This window comes from Brassica oleracea, chromosome C9 (assembly GCF_000695525.1).
Source record: "Brassica oleracea var. oleracea cultivar TO1000 chromosome C9, BOL, whole genome shotgun sequence".
Taxonomy (NCBI): domain Eukaryota; kingdom Viridiplantae; phylum Streptophyta; class Magnoliopsida; order Brassicales; family Brassicaceae; genus Brassica; species Brassica oleracea.
Genome location: NC_027756.1, coordinates 7,464,083 through 7,472,533, shown reverse-complemented (window position 1 = coordinate 7,472,533; position 8,451 = coordinate 7,464,083). Strand labels below are relative to the sequence as shown.

The 8,451-nt window shown below is 32.0% G+C and overlaps 1 long non-coding RNA gene and 1 pseudogene across 1 annotated transcript; both read left to right on the top strand.

Moving 5' to 3' along the window:
* The first annotated feature begins 2,419 nt into the window (after positions 1 to 2,419).
* On the top strand, positions 2,420 to 3,710 carry LOC106315813 (annotated as a pseudogene).
* Positions 3,711 to 7,408: 3,698 nt separating this feature from the next.
* LOC106317807 lies at positions 7,409 to 7,834 on the top strand. The gene is made up of 3 exons (XR_001265237.1): positions 7,409 to 7,466; positions 7,586 to 7,638; positions 7,771 to 7,834. It is a non-coding gene; the product is annotated as an uncharacterized LOC106317807 (long non-coding RNA).
* Positions 7,835 to 8,451: the final 617 nt, after the last annotated feature.

The following is an 8,451-nucleotide window of genomic DNA, read 5'->3' as shown; positions in this document are numbered from 1 at the left end:
CTAAAAGCCTAGTGAAATTACATCTCAGCCCCTTGTGACCAAACAAAAAAACAGAAGCCATTTTTATGAATATAGCCCTAGTAAATCGTCTGAGTCGTCTGAGATGTTGGAAGTCGTCTGGACGACTGAAGTGTAAGTCGTCTGGTACCGGTTTATTTTAAAAATAATTTATAAATCTTGTAAAAAAATATTTTGATGCGTGAAAAATAAAAATCAAGTAATTATAAACAGTTTTAAGTGATATAAATTAAGATATGATAAAATTGATTTGTTTTGAAGATAGATGAGTGGAAGTAGTGAATCATGAAATACTTTGGTTTAGGAGTTTGGCAAACATATGTTGTAGTATTGTATGTATTGTTAGGGTTAGATTTTGGAAAACTAAAATGTTTTTTTCAAAAATTAGTTTTCACCTATATGTGTTTATTTATGTGTATAGTAAACACTTTTCAAGTTTGATTTGGTTTTATGAAGTGTTTAATTAGATAATTAAGTTTAGGGGTTATGTTTAGGGTGTGGACGACTTATATTTCAGTCGTCTGTTGAATAATTTACTCGGACGACTTACATTTCAGTCGTCTGGTGAAGAAATTAAAACAGACGACTTACATGTAAGTCGTCCAGAAGAGTTTAATATTTTTAGCGGGAAATTAAATATTTTTAGCGGGAAACTAAAATAGAAGATTTTCCAGACGACTTACAAGTAAGTCGTCTGGTTTAAATTATTTAAGCGGGAAAATAATTTTTTTAAAAAATTTTAGGCGGGAATATTTGGACGACTTACATGTAAGTCATCTGTTTTAATTTCTTCACCAGATGACTGAAATGTAAGTCGTCCGAGTAAATTATTCAACAGACGACTGAAATATAAGTCGTCCACACCCTAAACATAACCCCTAAACTTAATTATCTAATTAAAGACTTCATAAAATCAAATCAAACTTGAAAAGTGTTTACTATACACATAAATAAACACATATAGGTGAAAACTAATTTTTGAAAAAAACATTTTAGTTTTCCAAAATCTAACCCTAACAATACATACAATACTACAACATATGTTTGCCAAACTCCTAAACCAAAGTATTTCATGATTCACTACTTCCACTCATCTATCTTCAAAACAAATCAATTTTATCATATCTTAATTTATATCACTTAAAACTGTTTATAATTACTTGATTTTTATTTTTCACGCATCAAAATATTTTTTTACAAGATTTAGAAATTATTTTTAAAATAAACCGGTACCAGATGACTTACACTTCAGTCGTCCAGACGACTTCCAACATCTCAGACGACTCAGACGATTTACTAGGGCTATATTCGTAAAAATGGCTTCTGTTTTTTTGTTTGGTCACAAGGGGCTGAGCTGTAATTTCACTAGGCTTTTAGTTTAGTTTTGCATTTGATTCAAGTTTAGGTATAGATTTGGGGTTAAAATCAAGTTGTGGTTTAGTTTTGGCAAAAACCCCTTGATTATTTTGATTTATTTAACCTAAAATGATTGCGAATAAACAAGAACGATCGTTTGATTTATATGCGCAAACCAATTTATTACATAATAGTAACTAATTTCTTAATTATTTAATATATAATTATTATTTGATTATTGCATAATATGCAGAAAAACATAATATAAGTAATAAATATAAAATATTTATTTAGCACAAGTCGCATATCTTAACCTAAGTATGTATATCTTTAATAATTTTAAACCTTAAACATTTTCTAAATCTCAGGCCAAAATAATATAACGAAATGAGAATAAACTCAAAAGTTAATATTTATATCGAACAATAATCAAAATGAAAAAAACGACACAATAATGAGAAAAAACTTTTCATAACCATAATTAACTTTTAAATTGCTAAATCATGATATGAAACCGAGCAGACATAGTTTCATTGTAACCAAATAGTAAGCCTGAGATTCTCTGGCAGACGTTAGGTTCTTATGCGATAAGTGATTTTTTGACCTAATTTTTTTTTTTTAAATGGGATCAGCTCATCAGTAAACAAATTATGTAATTAACAAAAAAAATTAAAAAATTGTTTAAGGGCCAAAAATATTAATTCGATCAAGAATATAAATTTTATTTTTCATACGATATATTTTTAAATAATTTTCATATAAATTCAACCTGCGCAAGTTGCATGTCTTATTCCTGAATATTAGAACAACAAAAAAAATAAAGAATTATTGAATTATTGTGGCCGTTGATTAAAACCGGGAAAGCATAACATCAGCAGAAAGAAATCTGAAAATCTGAGCATCAGCCAACCACAATCACGCCTTCTGTTCTCGGCGACTCCTAATCGAAACTTTGTCTCTTCTCCTCGCTATCTTACAAAAAAAAACCCTAAACCCCCAATTTTCTCCTTCACACACTATTTTTTTTACTCTCGAAATTGCTGAAAATGGAAGACGAAGAAGGGATCGGCTTAATTCTAGCCAGAGCCACCGAGCTCAGGCTCAAGATCAGTGATTGTATCGACACCTCCAGCGCCGCCGTCAGTGATGACGTCCACTCCGGCGGCCGTAAGGATGGTTCTTCTCCAGCAAAAAAAGACGAGTTTATTGGGAATCAAGAAAAGGATTCTGACGAGGAAGAAGCTGAAGGTCTTCTATGTATACGCGATGCTCTCGAATCTCTTGAATCCCAGCTTGCTGCTTTACAGGTTCGAAACCCTAAATTCAATCTGCCTCTATATGTCTTTTTGTGGATTGAGTTTGAATTGGTTTCACTGTCTTAATTCTAAGTTTATGTGGAAATGATTTTTTTGGTAATAAGATCTATTGCCTCATGGTAATAGATTGGTTTTCTTGTAATAAAACCAGAATCTTCGCCAAAGACAACAATATGAGAAGCAAGTGGCTCTCTCTGAGATTGATTACAGCAGGAAGATGTTGATTGAGAGAAGCTCAACTGCTCAAGGACTACAAAGGGAAAGAATTTGAAGTGCTACGCGAGGCTTCGACTTTTGCTGGTGAAAGAGTTGATTATGAGAACGATCTTCTCCTTCCTCCTTACCATGTTCATCCTCATTTACCATCGAAGCATAAGAAGTCTGATGTAAACGGGTTTGGCTCAGTACATGTCAGAAAGGTAAATCCCAACGGAGGCTCAGGTGTTATTATTGGCTTCTTAGGCTCGGTTGCAAAGATCATGCTTCCACTCATCGGTGTGATTTCGATCTTGAAAAGAGGCGCATCACTTAAACTTCTCCAGCAACAGGTAGTCAGAGCACCGAATCAGTGCCCACGGGGGAAAGTTCTGGTGTTTGGAGACGGTGAAGCAAGGTGTCTTGTGAAGGAAAGAGTCGAAATATCCTTTGACTCGGTTGTTGCCAAACGAGATGTAACTTATGGATACGGTTGAGTTGAAAAGCTCCCTTCTCTGTACTCATTGCCTCCTGGATTGGATTCAGGGTGTAAAGTTTCAACCTTTTAGCTCTTTAGATGTGAAGCTACTACATAGCTCCCCCCCCCACCCAATGTTTTGTTCTTGCTTGTGATGGTTCTCAGCAAATAATCTTAGAAGAGAGAGATAGATTTGCTGGTAGTATATCTGTTCTGATATTTGAGCAGGTGGATTCAATGTGTAACACCTCACACCACTTGTGTTCCTTGTTCGGAAACTGGCTAGGTGTTATCTATACGTTCGAGTTGAGCATAGCTCTAGATAAAAAAATCGGAGGTTAACAGTGGTTTAATCAGAAATTATTATTTTTATTCATTTTTATTTTAAAATAAAGTTATATATAATAAACTGTTTATGAAATAAACTAATAAATCATCATGGTCTAATGGTAACTATCGTGGTAAAGGACCCTTATGTGTGCTCTAATAAATCATCATCATGGTCTAATGGTAACTATCATGTTAAAAGGACTCATCTTTTACTGTTTTTATTTTATTTTTTTGGGTTTAATGAGTATAAAATGATAACATGTCCTATGTTCATCCTTTCATCTGCAAATTTTACAGCCGTCTTCCATTTTTGTGGGTCGATTTCAAAGTTTTTTTCTTCTTAATCTTAAGAGTTCAAACCGAAATATATCAGATTTCTATCATAACTTGTGATTTTAACTTCCAAATCTTTAAAATAGTGATATTTTTTTTAACTTTTAGCCGATTAACTAAGCGTTTCAGTCTCATGACGGTGAGTGACCGTGTTACGTTTTTCCGACGAATAAGCAGGCGCCGAACACGTTTTAGAACAGGACTTACGTTACGTGGTATACCAATGTATTAGTTAATTAGTAAAATATTAAGAAAACTTATTATTTTGTTCTGTCAACAAGTTGGTCAAAGAAGTGCCACTACTCCATTAGAAACCATCTTCTATTACATAAAACTTGCACATAGTTTCATTTTATTACAACAAAATTTTATCAAGAACTTGTTAAACATAAATGTCTCTTTGGATTACGCAAAAATGTCATCATCAAAACTTTATATACACACATGATATCTTTCTTAACAAGATCATAGTTACATATAGACAAAATATTGAATATTAACAATTTAGGTTATGAATATATGGAGAGTGAAGGAAATATTGTATTTATAGAAGAGCAATAGACCCTAGGGCTGGGCACAAGGCGAGTACTTGCTATTTTTTGTGTACTTGCGACTTGACTTGCCTTGTACGAGTAATAAAATTTCCGACTTGTACTTGCCTTGTTAAAAACGAGTACTTGCTATTTCGAGTACTCGATCGAAAATGAATTACTTGCAAATTACTTGCCCCGCTTTCTTACTTACTATTTACGAGTACTTGTGAACTATTTACGAATACTTGTGAACTATTTAAGATTTTTCTGAGTATTTAAGAACTACTTACTAAATAATAACCTATTAGAAAAAGACATGGAAGTTTATTTTATTTATTCTACTTAACATAACATGTGAATTAATTTAAACCAAATATTTGTTCATATTATAAAGAAGAAAAATAAAAAAAAAATATGAATATTTTGATATATAAACATTGTATAATTTTTACGATGACAAAAATGTCTTCTCTAAACAAGTAACGGGTAATAACAAGTCATGTAGTTAAATTTTTAATATTTGTTACTATATAATACTTGACTATATGACGAATATTTAAAAATCAAGACATATATGAAACAAGTAATAAGTATAAGAAGATTAATGAGTATTGTGTTTAATCCTAAATGCAAGTAAAAGAAAAAAGAAATATAAACAAGTATTTAATAAATCATGTAACAAATACCAAGTAATGGAGTAAGTAACGGGGCGTAACGAGTCAAGTATTAAAAATAATAATGGTATTTGATACCTGATTTGGTGTAATGAAAATTGCCGACTTGTTACATGTTTTGACAATACCGAGTACTTGAATTTTCAAGGCGGGTACGAATCAAGTAACGAGTTTAAGGCGAGTAACGAGTAATAATATCCAGCCCTATTAGACCCTCGCGGTGAAGTCATGAAGAAAAACTAGCTGACTGGGTCACATTATTTTTCTAATGTCAACGTTAGAATGTTTCATTTAATAGGTAAAAACTAGAAGAGCACTGCAACACATGATTCCTTATTTCTCCTTAAAGTCTATTTTTGTAATAAAAACCACCAAAATATTTTATTTAATAGGTAAAAAAATCTTAATATCCTAGATATATAAATACAAATAAAAAAACAAAATAAATAATAAATAATAAATAATAAATAATTTTTTATATAGTTTCAGATTATATGTTTTCAAATTTGAACTTTATTATAATTTTTTTTTATTTTTTTTAAATTTTCTTTTTTTAATTTGAAATACTTTTTGAATCTATTTTAAAATTTTAATATTAATTTTTATTTTAAAAAATTTTAAAACTTAATCCCAAATCTCACTATTCAACTCTAAACCTTAAGGTTTGAATTAATTAATATTGGGAATATAAGTGTATATTTACCTATTTAATGAAATATTTTAGTTATTTTGATTCTTAAAGTATTTATTTGTGACAAAAAAATTTAGTGTTATTTTAGAATATTTCTATTTTAAATTATATATTTTAATATTTCTTTAATAGTCCCTTGCAACTTTTAATAAGTCGGAAGTACACTTTTCACTTTTTTATTGTCCCTTGCAACATTTTTTTCTAATGTCAGCGTCAGAGATTCGCTTCGCCGTCCATTCTCCCCTGCAGCTGGCAATCAACTTTTTTTTTTTATAACATTTAATTTTATTGATATAACAGATTACATGAAACATATGATACATCAAACATGTTGTTAATAAAAACTTTTAATAGAGACAGCAATAACACGATGCTTTCTAACACATTCGTAGGATAGGCTGATTCGCTAGCTTTCCTCCACTTCGTTCTTGGTCTTGTAAGATTTTTGTTGTGGCTCGCAATCAACTTTTATTTATTGAAAATAAAAAAAATAACGGCAATAACCTCTTGTCAAAATAAAATAAGAGCAATTTAGGTGAATATACAAAAATGGAATAATAATTAGGTAGAGGTTATTTTTAAAAAATATTAGCAGAATCATGCAAGGAGGATGTGTGAAATTACATAAAACTCCACAACAACATATATATACATTATAATACTAAAAGCAGGATATACTCAATGGTGAGGCTGCCACATCAGAATAAAAAAATCAACCAATAAAGAAGTTATTTTTTTGACAGGTCAGCTCAGCTGAACTAGAAATGGTATTTCGAGTGGGCTCTGTAAAAAATATAATCCAGTCCATTCCCAGCCCAAAACTATCTTCTGTCAAGTTTCACAGTATACTAAAAGCAGGATATACTCAATGGTGAGGCTGCCACATCAGAATAAAAAATCAACCAATAAAGAAGTTCTTTTTTGCCTGGTCAGCTCAGCTGAACTAGAAATGGTATTTCGAGTGGGCTCTGTAAAAAATATAATCCAGTCCATTCCCAGCCCAAAACTATCTCCTGTCACGTTTCACGGTTCTCTCCCCCTCAACTCTTTCACTTCGTCTTCTCCAACCTATGATTTCTTGCGTTACCTAAAACCACTCCTGATGATCAATGATAATCTTTAAACTTACAATTGGCCTTTGTTAATAGATTGGAAGATTCGTACGGTAATTCTCCTCTTTCTTCCCTATGCTTTTGTACGTTTATGTTTCTGTGTAGATGTCTCTTTGGAAATAGATGTTTTTTGTTGTCTGAACGTATTTGATTCTTGGCAGAGATTTTTGTTATGTTCAATCTGAGATTTATTATTACTGAGAAAATAAGGCTGTGTGAGCTCTTTCTGTAAGGGATTGAGAGAGAGGAGATAATGCAGTGGAAACACTAATATGTTGTGTAATTTAGAACACTAAATCAGTTGTAGTCTATGCTTGGTGGTGATGTTCTGTCGTGGTTTCCTTTGGTTTCTCAGTTATTGTTTCTAATTCAGGAACTGGATTCCCATCCATAAGGGGGCTTCGAGGTCAGAAGGCCCGTTATCTTCGAGGTTAGCCAAAATGATGATTGATTACGTATAGGTGTTGACACAATAGGTTCCATTCTGACTAATCTGAATCTAGCCAAAATGATGATTAATACAAACGTCGTTTATTTTTTATTTTTCAGATGTTTCCTGGTGGGCAAATGACAAAGATGCAGAACTGTTACGTCTTGGCTATGTAATTCTATTCATCCTTAGTTTCTTTTTTCCCTCAAAATTTTTATTTTTACACCTCTGCTGTTTAAAAGAGATCGAGGAGGTCAAGTTCTGTTTGCTTCAAGCTAATGAATGTTTACTTGCTTTGGTGCAGGTCAAGCCTGAAGTAGTTAGTTGGTCGCCTCGAATTATTGTGCTTCATAACTTTCTAAGACCAGAGGTTAGTGTTTAATTCATTGTGTTAAACTTGGTGGGGATGTGTTCACTAATTATAAAATGATTTGTTACTTTTATCATATTTCCAGAGTAGCATATTACTAAGTATCCTTAACTTTTTTTTTATCATGATCGGAAAAGATTAAGATTTGAAGGAGAAACCAACCCTTAGACTCAGTTCTAATAACATTTATCATAAAAGTTATTAAAATGGCTATTATCCTTATTTGTCTTGCCTTTAAACAACTTTTCTTTTGTTCTCCTGATTTGTATGATCGGCAGGAATGTGAATACTTAAAAGCAATCGCCCGACCTCGCCTTCAGGTTTCCACTGTTGTTGATATAAAAACTGGAAAGGTATTTGCCAAATTCTGGACGCTACAACAAATGCTATAGTTTATGACTTGGAGACTTATTCTCTTATTATTGCTTTCCTCTTGCTTAGGGAGTTAAAAGTGATGTGAGGACAAGCTCTGGAGTAATGGAGACTGGCACCGAGTAAGCAAAGGGAGGTTCCAGAGCAGGTACCTAAGAACTAATTTTGTTTTACCTCTTCAAATTTTAGAATTGTTTCTCTTCAATGATTTAACCTTTAAAACATTTTTTTTTGATGATTTTC